Source organism: Megalobrama amblycephala, linkage group LG4, assembly GCF_018812025.1.
Source record: "Megalobrama amblycephala isolate DHTTF-2021 linkage group LG4, ASM1881202v1, whole genome shotgun sequence".
NCBI lineage: Eukaryota > Metazoa > Chordata > Actinopteri > Cypriniformes > Xenocyprididae > Megalobrama > Megalobrama amblycephala.
The window spans coordinates 15,563,788-15,583,661 of record NC_063047.1 but is presented as its reverse complement, the minus strand read 5'-3'; the positions used below and the strand labels follow the sequence as shown (position 1 = coordinate 15,583,661).

Sequence of the window (19,874 nt, the reverse complement as noted above, 5' to 3'; positions counted from 1 at the left end):
CGCGCTGTCACCTTAGTCACCCGGAGAGCGAGGTCGGTGGCAGCACGCAGCTCCCCCAGCAGCTGTTGATCAAGACCACCCTGTGGCATCTCCGATAACACTTTTGCCTGGTATACTTGCAAAAGGGCCATGGCATGCAGGGCGGAGGTGGCCTGCCCACAGGCTCTGTAAGCTTTCTCCGTGAGGTTTGAGGAGAATTTACAGGCCCGGGACGGAAGGCGTGGTTCACCGCTCCAGCCGGCGGCTGTAGGACACAGCTGCATCACTACAGACCGCTCAACTGGGGGGATCCCCGTGTAGCCTTTAGCCTCCCCGCCATCCAGGGTGGTGAAGGCGGATGAGGGACCTGGTCTCGAGCGAACACTATACGGCGTCCGCCAGGACTTGGTCACCTCATTGTGCACCTCCGGAAAGAAAGGCATTGGAGGACCAGCGCGGCCCGCTCCGAGGTACCGATCGTCAAGCCGAGATGGACCGGGACATGGTGGAGGGTTCCACGCGAGCCCGACCTTCTTGGCCGCCCGGGAAAGCACAGCCGTCAACTCAGGATCCGACTCGGCCACAGCTGCAGCCCCTTGGGGCGGCAACACAGCCGAGTCTTCCTCTCCCGAGGACTCTTGCTCACCTTCCGATGCTGTGATCGACATCTGGTCCTCTGCAGGTGCAATGAAGGACAGCACCGTACGCTCCGAAGAGGACCCGGTGCGGCACGACGGTAACACCACCGGCTGCGGTGCTGAAGAGGCGGTAGGGGCCTGCGGTGCTGAAGAGGCGGCAGCGGCCTGCGGCAGCGGCCTGCGGAGCAGCGCTCAGCGGGGAAGCCCTCACCATGACCCTCAAATCACCCTGCCTACACGCCGGCGAACCATCACTCCGACCGGAGCCAGAGAAAACGGCCGCACGGGGCATAGGGGAGGGGACCCCCGCTCCCTGAGAACCAAGGAACGAGAGTCTCAATCTCAGCATCGCAATAGTCATGTTCCCACAATGAGAACATGAACCATCTACAAACGCTGCTTCAGCGTGCTGAATGCCCAAGCACGTGATGCAACGATTGTGCCCATCAGCAGGGACCAGGGAACGACCACATCCAGTAGCGCACAGACGAAATGACATCTTGTAAAAGATGCAGGGTTTGTCTGTGAAGTCTGGTTTTAGAAGGGGAAATTACAGCTCTTTTCGTGTCGAGACACACAGGGAGTGTCATGAGAATGTGAACACACACACACACACACAGGAGACCGGCCCAAATCTCACACCAACTTATGGATTTACAACGGAACGCTGTCTCACAGCAGTAGTTTCTACCCGGCTCCTGAAGCTCGCGGATTCGCTGCAGTGTCGTAACGCCAACACGGTAAGGCTGCTCTTCTTTAGACTTGTTTGAAGTTCAGTCAGGCTGTAGGACACCAAAGATTGGCTCCGAAGCGAAAGACAGAGTGCGATTGCATCTGCTTCCTATTTATATCCATCTGTTAGGGGAGGTGCGCATTATGCAAATATTGCACGCCAATGTTCATTGGCTTGTTTTAGTTCTCTCGAAGCTGATAGGGGCTCTCTAGCGATATCCCAATTCGTCGGTCACTACTGACGTACGTCAAACGTGACCGACTGAAAGGGAACTCAAAGGAACCAGCGTTGAATTAGACTTCCAGGTTCTGATGTCATACCTGCACCACTCTCTGTCACTTGAAAGATGTTTATTCTTTTACATTTAAAAGTCCTAAGGGTTAGACGGTATCAACTAACAGAGACAGAGAAATATTAATTAACTACATGTACTTAGGGTTAGGATTAGGGTTTAGTTTAGGGTTAGTTGCGTGTAATTATACATAATTCATAGTTATTACTATGAGTGTAACAATAACACTGTAAAATAAAGTGATACCAGATTTTCCAATCACTTAAGCTTGTTTTCATTTGATGGACTGATTTAAACCGCTGTTTTCTGCAGCTTCCTCCTGGTCCTGCTGGCAAGCTTACCTCATATAAATACTCAGAGACATTCCCCTTAACCTGACCTTTCAGTTAGCCAAGTTGTAATTTCAGCCTCCTCAATATGCTTTTCCATATCTCAAGATTCATATCTGATGATCATATCTTTTTAATTATTATCTATTAGCACTTTATTAAATGGCACCGTGAGTTTAAATGCTGGAATATCCTATTTCCATTCCAGCCACAATCATGGTCTTTTGGGGCTGCTTTAAGCCATGGTATTCCCTCTAACCTATCAAAAATTCAAGAGGGATTATCTCTGATTTAACATGTGTTATCAGCTGTTTGCCCCATACATATGTGTGCCATATATACAGTACTGTAGGTTATTTATTTTTACACCTAAATCTCATCATTTAATCTGAAGTTCAATGTTGTGTAACTGTGTATACAGAAAGTATTTATGACCAAAGAAGAGGGATAATTGGACTGATCTGGGTGTCATCAAGACAACCTATTAAACAAGTATTCAGCTAGCTAGGGAAAGGTTGCTGAGAATATCCTGTAAGTTTTAGAGCTGAAAACTTTCTTTGTTAGTCCAATAAAAGCTTTTATTGACACCAGACCCAGAAAACGACAAAAAGTGGGGATCTATGACGTCAAAGGGCAGCAAGCACCGCCTCCGCAGAAGAAGATCAATGCCTACTTCATCACTGCCTGACCGCTTAGCCCCGCCCACTGATTTACGCATGACATGCAATAGAATAGGTAGCCCAAGTAACATAGGCCTACGTGGTGCTAAACCAGATCGAGCTACCAAGCAATAAACATGCGGTTGAGGATTGCAAAATATTGTGCAGTGCCTAGACCTGACAGTAATGCAACATGTAAGTAACTGTGTTAATTCTAGTGCCTGATCTGATATGTCATGATTCATGTACAGTCAGATTTTCTTTGTGTGTCAGTAAATCAAACCCATGACTAAATGTCAACTTGCATTGTTTCTCTTAGTAGGATGAAATGATAATCCCTTTAATGATAAACAACAAATGACAAAGGAAAATCACTCACTTATCTTGAATGAATAACTTAAGTAGCTTTAATAAGGATTAATCTATATTTAATGTGTACAGTAAGACTATGCAGTGTTATATGCAATGTTATTTTACATTTGATTATTACATTTTTTGTTGTAGGCTATTACTTGTCTGAATACCACCATTAGTACGTCTTCCTGAAAAACTTAAAACACTTATTTGTATTTTCATTCTGTTTTATTTGTCCATTTTGTTTGTAATTAGTTTCTTTGTTCTTATTGTATTGCTGTTTACTTTACCTGGTATTAGTTTTTGCTGAAGTATCAATAATTGTGAAATTTCACTGATATTTAAAATTACTCATACCGTGAAATATGACTTTATTCATGTTGTGTTAAATAATTGTGATTTCAATATTGACCAAAAATAATCGTGATTATTATTTGCCATAATCGAGCAGCCCTACATTACATTAATCTTGATTTTGGACAAACTACAAAACTATACAACTATCTAGTGAGAGTAAAACCTGTTGAATGAGTACAGAGCAGACTTTCAAAATATAGTCAGCTGTTATGAGAAATTCCATTTAGGTTCAAAGAGTATGTGAAAAATGCCTTTCACCTGCCTAATCTAAAAGACAGGTGCAGAGTCAGTGGCTGCATATGAAATCTTAAAAAATGCTTCCTTTAGAAGATGCATTCCAAGGTAGGAAGGCATCAAGCCATGTCTGATTCCAATATTCGCTCACTTCGTGTCTCCTGAGATACTGTCAGGATTTACCAGACTCAAGAGACGAGAAGGTGTAACTCAGTTTCAGGTAATTTATTGAACAGTATGTGCATAAACAGGCAAGGCAATTTTATTAATATAGCACATTTCATACACAATGGTAATTCAAAGTGCTTTACATAAAGAGGAAACAAATACATAAGAATAAAAATGGAATGCATAAGAAATAAAAATAACAGTAAAAACAGAGAATACCCCTATCTGGATGGAAGAGTCAGGGAGTTTCAGTCAGACTTTTTGTAGCCACCAGGGCTAACTCAACTTTGTTGTCCGTCAGAGCGGATCTAAATGGATCAATCCATCAGAGTGGATCTAAATGGATCTTCCTCACGTGGAGGGATAACTGTAAAAATATTTATATTTGTCAGGTAGCTGTGCGTTTAAACAGTACCCTTACAGACAAATCTTCCTGGACTAACTCTGTCCAAATGCTTACCTCCTAATTCTCTCAGCTCTTTCAACCAGACAGCAAGATTTAAATTAAATTAAAACAGTCAGAAATAAACAGATGACGCATAAAAGATTAATATATAATATGCATTAAAAATAAAATAAAAACAAGAAAAAGAATTAAAAGAATAAAAAGATGATACATATAAAATAAAGTGCAATCAGTTCTGACATAGCACAGTGGTCAATCAGTAAATGCATAGCTAAACAGATGCGTTTTGAATCTGGATTTGAATGTGACTACTGTTGGAGCACATCTGATCTCTTCAGGAAGATGGTCCCAGCTGCGGCTCGCGTAACAGCTAAAAGCAGACTCTCCTTGCTTTGAGTGAACCCTTGGTATTTCTAAGTGACCTTTCTGATATTATTGATTTTCTCAGAGAAGGAGGAAGCAAACTCACAGCATTTGCTGTCTGAGAGCATTTCATTGGGAATCTGACTTGGGGGGTTTGTTAGTCTCTCTACAATTGCAAAAACTGTCGAGGATCCTTGGGCGAGTTTGACTGTGATTATCTGCATTATCTATGTGGATATTAAAGTCCCCAGTAATGGCAAAACAGTCAAACTCTGAGGAAATTGTTGATAACAGTTCTGTAAAGTCCTCAACAAAGGCTGGAGAGTATTATGGAGGCCTGTAAATGACGATAAATATGTGGAGCACCTTTTAACATTTTAACATAATTTAGGTTGTTTGTCGTTAAGTCGTTGACTAGAAGTGATTTATTCTTAAGTGAGCAGATGTTTAAAAGTGCTAACAGTCTTACTTTCTGTCTCCACAGTAATCTTAGTTTGGTGTGTAATAGGCAGCAGATTAGATGGGTTTTCCATAGACTGTAAAAAAAAGATGGACGACGCGACGCCGCTTCCTTCCATTGTATTGAACTGAAGCCAAAATGCTGACACATTAATTAGCTTATGAAGTCCACATTTAACGTTACAGAGAAAAGCTCAGATATCCGTCAAATCCTGTAGGTCAGTTAGTACAGTTTACTGCTGAACAGCTCATTTTGTCGGTTTGAAATAACACAGAAATTGAAAATTAATAGTTATTTATCTTCAATCTCCCCTCGAAGCTCCGACAGTCCTCAGACAAGCTGTCAATCAACTGTGAATCACAATGACACGCCCCGTTTCTATAGCACCAAATTGCTAGCTAAAAATCAAACTTATCATGAAAAACTAACAATTGAATATAAATCAGCATGATGACAACTACCTTAAATGACCAAAACCATCTTTCGGAAAATTTTATTTGAAGCATAATTTATTTTTATGTTTTAACTTAAGTCTCATTCATCTGCATTGAGCGGGCGGGGTTTATGACCTGTACTGCATCCAGCCTCCAGGGGGCGATCAAAGAGCCCACAGCTTCACTTTTCAGGACGTATGAGGCACACCCGGGTTTTCCAAACGGCTTGAGAAGGCCTTAGGCTTTCTATCACGTAATAAAACAGAAATAAAGAAAGCAACAGCCACACTGGGTTAACAGAACCCAGAAACAGGTGAAACATGTATCAAAAACAGGTGACAGGTGAAACATGTATCAATTTACGTTCAGTGTGATATGCAGATGAATAACTTGGAATGTCTTACTAGGTCCCAAGCAGATCGCTGGAGAACATACACAGAAGATAAATCCACAAGACAAGTTTGCAGGTAAGGGGGTCTGTGACCTTGATGTGGCCAGAACTAAGATTAAGTGAATGTGTGTGCCTTTTGAAGGGGAACTGATTGGTGTGGTGATGAGGGCCAGATGCAGGTGATTAGTAACCATGGCAACACAACACTTGGAAAGTACAGGAGGGGGTTAAGGAGTGGATTTCAGATATAACGGATTCCACTATCTCAGTGACCTTTCCGCTCTTCTTGTTGCTGTTTGTGTGGGAAAAGAGTGTAGATATCTGGTCCAACCGCAACACAGTGGGACCTCACTTTGGGACTCCGCAACGCTGCAGGACTCCTCACGGCAGGGCCCCAACACATCAAGCTACGTTGTAACTTTCCACATGGGAGAGGTCTCTGCTGACATCTTCATCACCATCAAACCATGGAACCATCAAGACTTTCCTCCGAGACTGCATCTGTCAGAGGTTTAGTCCAAGCTGTAGACCCCTTGCTACCAGGGTGCTTTAATTAAGAAACTGATGGTGTTTTTTTGTTTGTTTGTTTGTTTTTCAGGTGCTTAACCGACACTTACATTTCCATGGCCTCATTCCCCTGTTTCTGTTTCATTTGTTCACTTTCACCATTTTACCCATATATGTGTGATTGTGTGTATGTGTTTGTTTAGACTATATAAACATATAACTAGTTATAGTTATATGTTCGTGATTTAGCTAAATAAAACTTTTGTGAACATTCACATTTGTATTGATTCTGTGATCACTGCTTGCAAAACAAAGTTTCTTTAACAATGCGATCAAGGCTACATGCTCTGAGTAGTACTGTACCCAGTAAGAAAGAGTTATTTTTCTGAGAGTTGATAGCCACCTTGGGAGGAGCAGTAGCGGTCGCTGCCACTTTGGAAGAAGCAGGAGAAGTGTATGCGGCCCAAACACCCAAAACAGCAGTTGCCATCACAGGAAGCTCAGCTGACGGTGGAAGTACCTCTGTGACCACTGGACTCGGAAGTGCTAGGACCAATGGACTTGGGACCAACGGATTTGAGAACTCTGAGATCACTGGACTGGGGAGTTTTGGGACCACCTGAATTGGGAGCTCTGGGACCACCGGAAACATTTTTATAGATGCACGGACTGACTTCATGGTCAGTCCAGACTGGTGTCAATTTGGTATCCAGATAGGAGGATGAAGAGGACTCTGGGATGAACTCTGGGGCTGGAGCAGTCTCTGTAGACTCAGGGGCAGGCGTGAGGTGGAGTAGGATCCACTTAGCAGGAGGGCATAGAGGATATACTGATCCAGTGTGCAGTTGTGTGTCTCCCAGGGCATCTGTGAAAACAAGGAAAAGAGCCATTTATGCCATATAAAAAACAAAACTTCCAATGCATACTCCTCTATCAGGTGGCCATTTTGGGAGAGGGAGAATAACAGGTCAGCTGGACGGATTGGAGTCATAACTGTTCCTGCAAGATTCTTGTTGTAAGAGTTCTGGCATTCTGTCAGGATTTACCAGACTCGAGATGAGAAGTGGTGTAACTCAGTTTCAGGTAATTTATTTTTAATAAACGGGAAATACAGGTGCATCTCAATAAATTAGAATGTCATGGAAAAGCTCATTTCAGTAATTCAACTCAAATTGTGGAACTCGTGTATTAAATAAATTCAATGCACACAGACTGAAGTACTTTAAGTCTTTGGTTCTTTTAATTGTAATGATTTTGGCTCACATTTAAAAAAAAAAAAAAACACCAATTCACTATCTCAATAAATTAGAATACTTCATAAGATCAATTATAAAAAAAAAAGGATATTTTAAACAGAAATGTCAGGCTTCTGAAAAGTATGTTCATTTCTATGCAATAAATACTTGGTTGGGGCTCCTTTTGCATGAATTACTGCATCAATGCGGCATGGCATGGAGGCAATCAGCCTGTGGCACTGCTGAGGTGGTTTGGAAGCCCAGGTTGATTTGATAGCGGCCTTCAGGTCATCTGCATTGTTGGGTCTGGTGTCTCTCATCTTCCTCTTGACAAAACCCCATAGATTCTCTATGGGGTTCAGGTCAGGTGAGTTTGCTGGCCAATCAAGCACAGTAACACCATGGTCATTGAACCAGCTTTTGGTACCTTTGGCAGTGTGGGCAGGTGCCAAATCCTGCTGGAAAATGAAATCAGCATCTCCATAAAGCTTGTCAGCCGAAGGAGGCATGAAGGGCTCTAAAATTTCCTGGTAGATGGCTGCGTTGACTGTGGACTTCAGAAAACACAGTGGACCAACACCAGCAGATGACATCAATCAATCAATCAATCAATCAATTTTTATTTATATAGCACCTTACAACAGCCAAAAGGAGCACAAGGTGCTTTCCAGTAAAACAAGACAATAAAAAGTATAAAAAGACAATAAAACAAAGAAAATATAAGAACAAAATGAACATCAAATAGCAATTAAAACAAGGGCTATGTATTAAAAGCTTGTATGAATAAATAAATTTTCAACTGCGCTTTAAAAACACTCAGCACAGTGATGGAGCGTAAGTGTGCTGGAAGTGCGTTCCACAGCTTTGGTCCCTGGATGGAAAAAGGCCTCCAAACTTCTTGTAATTGTATTTGGGAGTGACCAGAGAGGTATGTCCAGAGGAGCGGAGAGCTCTGGCTGGTTGGTAGACCTTTATTAATTCGGCAAAATAGGCCGGGGCCAGACCATTGATGGCCTTAAACACAAAAAGAAGGACCTTATACTCCACCCTAAACCGCACCGGAAGCCAGTGAAGTGAGTGGAGGACAGGGGTGATGTGTGAGCGTTTGGAGGTATTAGAGAGAAGACGTGCTGCAGCGTTCTGTACCATTTGGAGCCTATTGAAAAGTGATTGATTAAGTCCAGTGTAGAGAGCATTACAGTAGTCAATCCTCGAGCTGATGAAGGCATGTATAGTTTTTTCAAGGTCAGCTTGGGACAAAAATGATTTGACCTTGCTGAGTAGTTTTAGCTGGTAAATACTTGCCTTCACTACTGCACTGACCTGCTTATCGAAGTGCATACTTTTGTCGAAGATAACACCCAGGTTACGCACGGTAGGTGCAAACTGAGGTGTTAGAGGACCAAAACTATAAAAAAAAAATAAGAGAAATGCTGGGTGAATCTGGACTAAACAGAATGTACTCAGTCTTTTCTTCATTCAGATAAAGGATGTTCTGGGAAAGCCACTGTTTGATATCCTGAAGGCAATTATGGAGCGGGTCCATTGCAGAACGATTACTCAGAATCACAGGAAGATAGATCTGGAGGTCGTCAGCATAGAAATTAAATTGAACGTTGTGATTGGAGATGATTTGACCAAGTGGCAGCATATAGAGTGAGAATAGAGTAGGTCCAAGAATAGATCCTTGAGGCACACCATATGGCAGAGGAGCAACCGAGGAAGAAAAATCATTGAGCATTACTGAGAAAGTTCTGTTAGTGAGGTATGATGAGAACCAATTTAGCACCGCACCCTGCAGACCAACAGCATGTCGAAGACGAGAAATGAGGATGGCGTGATCTACGGTGTCAAATGCAGCGGTTAGGTCCAGTAGCACCAACACAACAGAGCTTTTACCATCAAGGGCTCCAAGAATGTCATTATGGACCCTCAATAATGCTGATTCAGTGCTATGTCTCGACCTGAAACCGGACTGAAATGTATCACCAATGCCGTGCAGTTGAAGATGAGACTGAAGCTGCGCAAAAACAAGCTTCTCCATCAACTTAGAAAGAAATGGCAGGTTAGATATAGGACGGAAGTTAGAAAGTATGGAGGGATCAAGGTTGGGTTTCTTGAGCAGCGGTCTAACAATAGCGTGTTTGAGAGCAGCGGGAACAGTACCCATCCTAAAGCAGCTGTTTATGATGGGGACAAGGATGGGACCTATGATATCAACAGCCTCCTTCAAAATCCTGGCAGGAACGACGTCTAGATGGCAGGTGGTGAGCTTCAACTCGTGGACAGCTTTTTTGACGTCCACCAGAGTAACTGCATCAAAGTTATCTAGCACACATTGCGCCGCAGGAGTAGCCATGACAACAACAGGGACTTGAGTAATGGTTTGCCAACAGTCAAAACCTTGTCCAAAAAATGTTGCTTAAATGCATTGCATCTGTCAACAGAAATGTCATTCAATGCGACAGACACCGGATTTATAACAGAATTAATAGTGCTGAATAAAATTCCAGGGCGGTGGCTATTGCTATTAATGAGAGCAGAAAGGTACTGTCCTTTGGCTACCTTCAGAGCACTCTGATAGGTGGCTAGACTGTCTCTAAACATCTCCAATGACACCTGCAGTCTATCCTTCTTCCATTTTCGCTCAGCCTGTCTACACTGGCGCCTGAGGGCCCGAGTTGTATCATTGAGCCAGGGGTCCACTGGACCATTGGTCGACTTTACCTTGAAGGGCGCAACAGAGTCCATAATCTGGGAGCAGATTGTATGGAAGGAGTCGAGAAAACAGTCCGGACAAAGAGGCAATGCCAATTCAGCAGTAGAGGCGAGGTCTGAAACAGAGAGGGCAGCAACAAAATCGTCGACTGTAGATGAGGTAATAATGCGACGGCGATGGAGGGCAGTAGACGTTGGTGCAAGTGGGACAGCACAAATGTCAAACCGTATGAGAGAATGGTCAGAGATGGGAAAATCCATGACCTCACAAGTTGACACAATCACCCCACGAGAGATAATAAGGTCAAGAGTGTGACCTAACCTATGGGTGGGACAGGAAATAGATTGAGCCAAATCTAATGAATCTAAAAGTGCCTTAAATTCATTAGCAGGTTTATCAGAGGAGCAGCAAACATGAATGTTAAAGTCACCACAGATTAAAATATTGTCAAACTTTGATAAAAACTCTGTCAGAAACTCTGAGAACTCAATTAAAAAAAAAAAATCCTTATTTAATTTGGGCGGCCGGTAGATTACTGCACATAAAATCGGACAGGATAGTGTAAGCACAAACACTTGTAGCTTGAAGCTGGAATACCCTCTAGTGGACAACTGGCGGCACTTCAGGGACTGTCTATGTATGGTGGCTATCCCCCCGCCCCTACCCGTTTGCTGCATGGCAGCCCAAATCATCATTGACTGTGGAAACTTCACACTGAACTTCAAGCAATGTGGTTTCTGTGCCTCTCCACTCTTCCTCCAGACTCTGGGACCTTGATTTCCAAATAAAATGCAAAATTTACTTTAATCTGAAAAGAGGACTTTGGACCACTGAGCAACAGTCCAGTTCTTTTTCTCCTTAACCCAGGTAAGATGCTTCTGATGTTGTCTTTGTTTCAGAAGTGGCTTGGTATGTGGAATGTGACAGTTGTAGCCCATTTCCTGAAGATGTTTGTGTGCGGTGGCTCTTGATGCACTGACTCCAGCTTCAGTCCACTCCTTTTGAAGCTCTCCTAAGCTTCGCCTGACAATCTTCTCAAGCCTGTGGTCATTCCTTTCACTTGTACACCTTTTCCTACCACAATTTTTCCTTCCAGTCAACTTTCCATGAATATGCTTTGGCACAGCACTCTGTGAACAGCCAGCTCTTTCAGCAATGACCCTCTGTGGCTTACTCTCATTGTAGAGGGTCTTGATGATCGTCTTCTGGACAACTGTCAAATCAGCAGACTTCCCCATGACTGCTGTTGAGATTACTGACCTTAACCCAGCATTTATACCCTGAGAATGGTAATTTAATAGAACTTGAAATTAAATATTCTAATAATTTGAGATGCTGATTTTTTGATTTTGATGAGCAGCAAGCTGTAATCATCAAAATGAAAACAAAAAAGTCTGGAAATATTTTACTTTGTGTCTAATAAATCTAGAATATATTTAAGTTTTAAAAAAATAACTTTTTCATGATATTCTAATTTATTGAGATGCACCTGTAGATGCTCTGTGCCTCATTATGCTCCTGCCGTTTTAAAAACGCAGCACTCCCATTGAAAACAATTGGAAAAATACTCTAGCCTCAGAAAAAAAAAGTGTATGCAATTTGAAGGGGAGCTGAATAGTGTGGTGACTGTGCCACGTGCAGGTGATTAGTAACCTTGAACACTACAGGGAATGTACAGGGGAACCGTGACAGATAGGCTGCATCCGAAAACCTAGGCAACTGACTTGTTGCCTTGCTGCCCTGTCAGGCAATGACTTAGCAGGCAGCGTTTGCGCACGAAGGTACCTCACAAAACTGATTTCGGACAGACTTCTGGGTAACATTGACAGATTACATCAATAGTGATAGATAACAACAATGGAATGTGCAGGATTGTGGGATATCAAATGTAGCGAAGGATACATCTATGCTGCCTTCAAAAAATCTATCAGATGAAAGCATCTCAGGAGACAGGTTGTGGCATGATCATTGGATTCGGACGTGCCTTGTTACCTTCCTACATCCTTATCCTGCCTGCGGAGGCAGCATTTTTCAGTTTTCGGACACAGCCATACTTTCATCTGATTGATCTGATTGCCTTTGATATCCCACAATGCTGTGCGTTCCATTCTGTGACAATTGAGCTAAAAAATAAAGATGACATCTGAAAGCTGCAGTTGGTGGTCAGTTTGTGTGTATATCTATGTTTTGACCAACTTTTTCCACTTGTTGCATTTCTAGCAAGAAATTAATTTTGTAGTAATTAAATATTTGCTTAGTTGTCACCAAAGCTCTCTCTACCCTGTTTTAGATCACTGAACCATTATGATGCCTCAACAGGTATGTCCAAGCTCAAACACTGCATGCAAAGCTATTGTTTGCAGCAAGGCAACAAGTCAGCTGTGTAAGTTTAGGACGCAGCCATGAGATATCCTCAATGACCAGAGATCTAACAATAATGTAATGTATAAAAAATATGTATATAAAGAAGAAGTCACAAAACACTGCATGAATACAATAGCGTACCAAAATCTATCAGTAAGAACAACCAGAGTTTTTAAGCAATCTGGTCCACAGACAGGTTTCACTTCTTTTGGGTGTGGCACACACATGCCAAAAATCACCTGACACTCAAAAGGAAGCTTCAGAACCACAGAGAAAAGCATCAGCACTAATGTAGAATTATTTTGGATTCACTAGATCTTGTGCTGTACTCTTGCAATGTATACGGTAAACCCAGTATACACTAAATGATTAGAAAGAAAAAACTTGAAAGCTCCTTTTAAAACAAGGAATAGGCATGGTGTAAATAACTCTGCATACAGGCCTTCACTGAGTTTGCTCTGAACTGCAAGGCCCAGACTAACATAAAATGGTACCCACACAAAATAAGTATTTTAATATCAATTAGTTATTGATCATAAATTACAATATCAAGGGTCATTTAAATATTTAATGGGTCTTTTGATAGCTAAATCAACAAGCAGCAAGTGCACGTCTGGCATGTCACTTGTATGAATGTGAAAGAAAATGTAGAAAATCAGTAGGACTAGGTAAGTAACAAGACATTGCATTTTAGAGTTTTAGCCATAAAAGAAAATAGATTTGTCTGTAGTTCATTCCTATTTAGCCAGCTGTTGAAAACGTACACAGTTTTATGATCTATGGGATACATGCTAGGGAATTTAAAATGATTTTAGTTCATCATCTACCACTCAGGCAAAATCATGTGTTTGGAAAAGTTGTATTACTTGCATTACACACATAAAGGAATATACTCATGTTGGTGTTTCCTTTTCTTATACATTGTTTTTACCTCTTGTTTTTTTTTTTTTTAAGGCAAAATAATGCATTTAGATTTCATGTACATTGTTGAAAAATCAGCTTATACAACCAATTGATATACACTGTGAACATGAAAGTTTATTTATGATTTACATTGATTTACACAATGATCATTTGTAATCAGTTTATTATGTTATGTATTTTTATGAACATTTAATATAAAACACAACAGAATCTTCAAACAGGTTAAAACAGTTCTTCTTTTCACGGCCCCCTTTCTGATCTGACTGGGTCCTCTTCAGTGAACTTTCTGTCTGTCTGCCAGGTACAGTATATAAATAGAGCTTGAATATATCTACATCTGTTATAATGGTGAAGTTACAAATAATGATATTTATTTAACGAACACTTTCTTTGGAAGTGTAAGTGAGTGTAAGTCACCTTTATTCATCTATGTGGGTGGGAAAATTACAATGTTGTAGCAGCAAAATAATTCACAAAACAACACGGTCAAAAATGTTTTGCATGCATGCCTGGAAAATGTACACTAGGCCAGAAGTATCCATATACTTTTACATCCATATACATCCTCATCTAAATAATGGGTTTGGCTATTTCAGTCATGAAAAAATACAAGTAATAATAAAAAGTAATGAAAAAAAATGCAAATCTAAATACTTCCGGTTTGGGGAAGTTCCACTCAAAAAGACTGAAACAAAAATTAAATCATAAAGGATTGAATCTGTGTTTACTGGAACGTTTCTTAAGCAGGTAAACACAATATTTATTGTCTTTCAAAATGGCGGAAATCACTGAAATATTATCACTCAATGTTCCAGTTTATGAACATTTTTGATTAAGGTAATGTTATACAGTACAGACATACAGTACATTACTACAGTGATATATCTTAAATTTACTTTTAATGTTTGATGGTTGAAGGGTGAGTAGAATAATGTCTCTTATCTCATTGTACACAGTTTTTGGCCATGCTGATTATTGCATTCACAGAGCAAAGCTTTTGCTGATTGTTTACAGTTTAACGGAAGTTACTCCCATAATTTGAGCAATAAGTCATGGATCGTAGGATAGGTACTGCATAAAAGCTTTCATCTAGCAATGATTATCTATGTTGTCTTCAAACACCTTTTAGCCACATTCAAACATTTCTTTTCGATTTATAAAAAAAATAAATAAATAAATAAATAAATATATCAGCCATGGAATAAACTTGCCTAAAGGCAAGGCAACTTAAGGCAAAGTTCAACTATATTACTGACCATTTAACTGAAAAGTTGGAACACTGTTCTTACGTTGTTACATAGCATTGTGGCAGTGTGGTTCGCATGGACATGCAAAACTGACATTTTCTTCCTGAAATTCTAGCTGTATGTTACTTTTTCCATTTTTGAGCTTTTACAAAATCTATTTCCATGAGATTTAATGGCTTAGTCCACTTTCAAATAAAATTTTCCTGGTAATTTATTCACCCCCATGTCATCCAGGATGTTTTTGTCTTTCTTTCTTCAGTTGAAAAGAAATTAAGGTTTTTGATGAAAACATTCCAGGATTATTCTCCTTATAATGGACTTCAGTGGTCTCCAAACAGTTAAAGGTCAAAATTACAGATTCAGTGCAGCTTCAAAGGGCTTTAAATGATACCAGACGAGGAATAAGGGTCTTATCTAGCAAAACGATCGGTCATTTTTGGAAAAATATCGCCTTGCACGTGCTTCCGCTTTCCGTATTCTTCAAAAAGCTTATGCTGTATGTCCTATGCCCTCCCTATTCTACTTACGGAAAAAAACAGAACTGGTGCCGCGTTCGTTCCATAAGTTGAATAGGGAAGGCGTAGGACATACAGCGGAAGCTTTTTGAAGAATACGGAAAGCGGAAGCATGTGCACAGCGATCATCTGTTTATATAAAGCATATACAGTTGTATTTTTTTTTTCGAAAATGACCAATCGTTTCGCTAGATAAGGCCCTTATTCCTCGTCTGGTATCGTTTAAAGCCCTTTGAAGCTGCACTGAAACTGTAATTTTGACCTTCAACCATTTGGAGGCCATTGAAGTCCACTATAAGGAGAATAATCCTGGAATGTTTTCATCAAAAACCTTCATTTCTTTTCAAATGAAGAAAGAAAGACATGAACATCTTGGATGACATGGGGGTGAGTAAATTATCAGGAAAATTTTATTTGAAAGTGAACTAATCCTTTAAATTATTGCTAAAATATTTAATAAATAAAATACATTAAAAAATGTTTCCTGTGTCAACATTCCCCATATACTTAAAAGCATTAATAACAAATGGTCACTGTGTGTTAAACAAACTGTATCTTTTTTCCTGGGCAATAATGATGGAAATGTTTGTATTCAATACATGGTATGTTTCTATAAAGAAATTGAAAAAAGAAAAAGAATATTCACTGGGTTAAAAACTGTGAAACTGTGATATATATGACTTTCCGCAGTCATATATATATATATATATATATATATATATATATATATATATATATATATATATATATATTAAGTACAGTTAGATAAATGCTCAAAATTTACTGCCAGTTAGTAGTCAAAAAAATATTTTTTCCGTAATGAAATAAATACTAATTGGCTCTGAGTAATTAATTACTTTTGTCATTCCATGCAAAAGTTGGATGTTATTGAAAAAATTCAATATACTATGCTTCAAGCTCCTTACCACATTCAAAGCCATTTCCTTGTTGTTTCAAAACTTGCTTGGCATCCTATTTGCACGTTCCTGCAAATGTTGCCAAATGTCAACTGTGACGACTGCCCTGTTGTGCCCTGCAGCTCAGACTTGTCCGAGCCAAACAGTCTACAGAAACATGCACTAAATATATACTTGCTCTCTTGGCCATATCTCTTTTAGGACACGTTATATTTGCCTGTGTGATGCAAGTGGCTCAAAAAAAATTTGGAGGGTGGAGTCAATCTTTGTTCAATTATTGTGATTAATCATTTACATTCAAAAATCATACATTTAAAAATCAACCGCTATTCTGAATGTTGTCAATGTCTATAATGGTAACAACTCTGCCTGAAACTAAATATAATAAAAATAATAATAATTATGTAGTAACATTTTATTTATCTGAGGCAAAAAGTGGGTAAAGAAATATATATATTTTCAATGTATGGTGACAATATGTTTGTAAGGGACAGTAGTGTGAATGACCTGTACAGATGTGTATGTACTGTAGTACATTCAGGCCTGAATTTCAATGCCCTCAGAGTGTGTTCACAGTCAACTGTAATGAACTCTGTGTATGAAAGTACTGTCAGTAACGTGGCAAAACTTATTGGAGAAGAATGCAGTCAGGCAGCTTGGCTTCATAGACTCTTAACATTTAAAAGGCATTAAGATGAGAGGTTGACAACTTCACACCTGCTGTGTTTTTACTGTTTTGGAATAGCTCTCATTTTGTAAATAGTCTGAGTTCAGCAGCTCATCAAGGCTTCTCTACAGCAATAATTGATAGCTACAAACCAACAACTATCAAGCTTCTCATCACTCACAGCCTTAAATACCTTCAGGAGATATAGTGTTTAGCCCAGACAATAACAGCTAAAGCAGAACATGATTTACACATAGCATATATTGTGTTTTGAGTTCTAAAAAAACATTTTACAAATTTTATTTTAAAAAAGCACATTAAATGTTTTAACATTTTAAATAATAAAACTCATGGAACTGCCCTCATTTTGAGTAGATAAATAAATATCATTTTGCTTTATTATCATTTCTAACTTTTTAAATCAAAGTTAACATTTTATATTATCATTCACCAATTGAATAATTCAGCTGCATAAGGTTTCAGTAGAAAGATCAATCTTTTCGAACTACAAGTCTTAAATGTTTGATTATTTTGTTTATCATTTTTGAAGGAAAAGTGTTTAATACCTTTTTATCAAGACATCCAGAGTTTGTTTTTATTGGTCGTGTTCCATATAAGGTCCTAAATTATGATACTTGGGTACAGTGACCCCAATTGAACAACTCCTGTCCTGACATATGAAAAGTGTCTGAACTGGACACCCACCTTTCCCTATCTAGTTTCTGCTGTCAAAGCTACATTTATTTCCGACCATGCCAACTGCTAGCCATAAGGAGTTCGAACAAACAGCTGCAAGCTTAACTCAGCACCAGCTGATTACCTAGAATAATTTAGTTAACTGCAGTTCTGAGCTTTGTATATTTGTATATTAAATAATTTCAAATAAATTATCAATAGCAACACATTATGACATAATTAGCTCTGAGGCCCTTCACAAAGTCAATTTCTTGATAACCAACCTAAAGGTACCATATAATTTAATTTAATGGTAGTGTATTTTTTTAAGTATTGAATTAATCAGACTCATTTGTTGAATGAGAATTGCTTAAAAGTAAAACTCTCTAGTGGAGGAGTTCAAAGATTGCTCTATACTTTCTAGGGTGGTCTGATGCAGTGTAAATGAGATTAACTTATAATGACTCATGGATCATTTGATATTTTATATAACAAGGGGTGTATGAATTCCTAACAAGTGTCAGTCTATATTTTAGACTGTTATTCTATATTTTCTAAATATTCTATATTTTGAATGTCATTTTTATTTGGCTGGAACTGTAAAAAAGAATTATCAAATATAACTTTTGTTAGTTAGAAAAATTAGCGTGCTCCCTCTTGTGGTCAACAAGTGTAACTGAGGAAGAGAACATTAGGCTGAATACTCGCTACTGGGAAGACAGACAAAGTTGTCTTCTGCCAAGGGGAGTAATGGGAGCTCAAATAGCCACATACTCGATCCAATTATCGGGAGGTTGTTTGTCTCATTGGTCACATTACTACACTAAACTGTAATACTTAAAATCCTATAATAATTATTATACAGTGTAACCAGCCTAAGGACTGGCACATGACATATTATTACAGGATGTTGATTAGTCCAACCTCCAGCCATGAGAAATGTAACGTTAGAAGCAGCAACCACACGCCGTTTGCAGCTGAACCACAGGTTAATAGGCTACTCACTAACTGCGCTGAGGAGCTTCAATAACCCATGAAGGGAAAAAAAGTTTAATTTTAACACATCGTACCTGATTCATTTGTAACAACTTCCAGACCGCTAAACTTCTGTGCTAAGCTTAGCTCTCTGTTAATAATAAGTTTCATTAATGTTTTCTTTAGAAAAAGGTTAGAATATTTCGGTGTTTCTGTAAGGAATGTCACCATCTTGTGATCAGTGGAGGGACTGCATATTCGATTTTATTGTTTTCACCATTATGGAATAATAGACTGCTCCCAAAATGCTTCCAAGACAAACATTTTAAAATATGGACCGTCCGATAAAGGAAGTTCCGGCTTAGAACAGTGTTTTGAGGATGAGATACTGATGTCTTTTGAGCATCTTAAATCCAAATACAACTTAGGCAGTAAAGAGTTCTTTGGATATCTGCAGTTGTGAGATTTAAACCCAACTGAAATGACCTAAATTAACACAATTGGAGCAATTTATCTATTCGAGTCAAACTTTATACACAATAACCTCTAGAATACATAACTCCCTTACGAAAAATTAGCCGCTAAAAGAAGTGGATTAATCTAAAGTCAAATGGGAACAAGATTTGGACATTAACATAGATGATGGAACGATGGAACATGGGGTGAACTATGAGGGATGGTGCTACAGTGTACATCATAATTGAACTCTAGATATAGAATGATTCAATTTAATCATGATCCTTAATCAACTTTATATCACACCATCAAAACTCCATAATGATCCTTCATCAACTTTATATCACACCATCAAAACTCCATAAGTTTAATAAAAAATTTCACCTCTCTGCTTTAGATGTGGAGTGGATGAAGGAAAATTTTTACCTTCCACATGGACCTGTCCATAAATTCATTTTGGCAAAAAGTATGCAACATTATCTCTGATATTCATGGAGTCAATTTTCCAATGGATCCAGAAGTATGCCTATTGGGTAAATATAACAATTCTAATCTTCAACAGGTTTACACCATAAAACTTGCTAATATTGCCAAGAAGTGCATTGCAATGAAGTGGAAATCTGATACTGCTAACCCCAATAATTTGTGGCTATCTGAGGTCAACAACTGTATACCCTTGGAAAAACTAACATACTGGTTAAGGAATAAAAGTAAAGTGTTTTATAAAATTTGGCAACCCTTTATCAGCTATATGGAAGATACTTCAATAGAACAGATGGACTCTCTTTTTGATTGAGGTCTTACACTGTACTAATAACAATACCCTGTATTTAAATATACCCTGTATATAACATTACCCTGCACCCATCTTATTAT

The 19,874-nt window shown here is 39.2% G+C and overlaps 1 long non-coding RNA gene across 1 annotated transcript; it reads right to left on the bottom strand.

The window, feature by feature from the left end:
- Window positions 1-3,785: 3,785 nt before the first annotated feature.
- Window positions 3,786-19,856, bottom strand: LOC125266823. Its single transcript, XR_007184557.1, has 2 exons — window positions 16,235-19,856; window positions 3,786-7,169 (listed from the first exon to the last, which is right to left on the bottom strand). It is a non-coding gene; the product is annotated as an uncharacterized LOC125266823 (long non-coding RNA).
- Window positions 19,857-19,874: the final 18 nt, after the last annotated feature.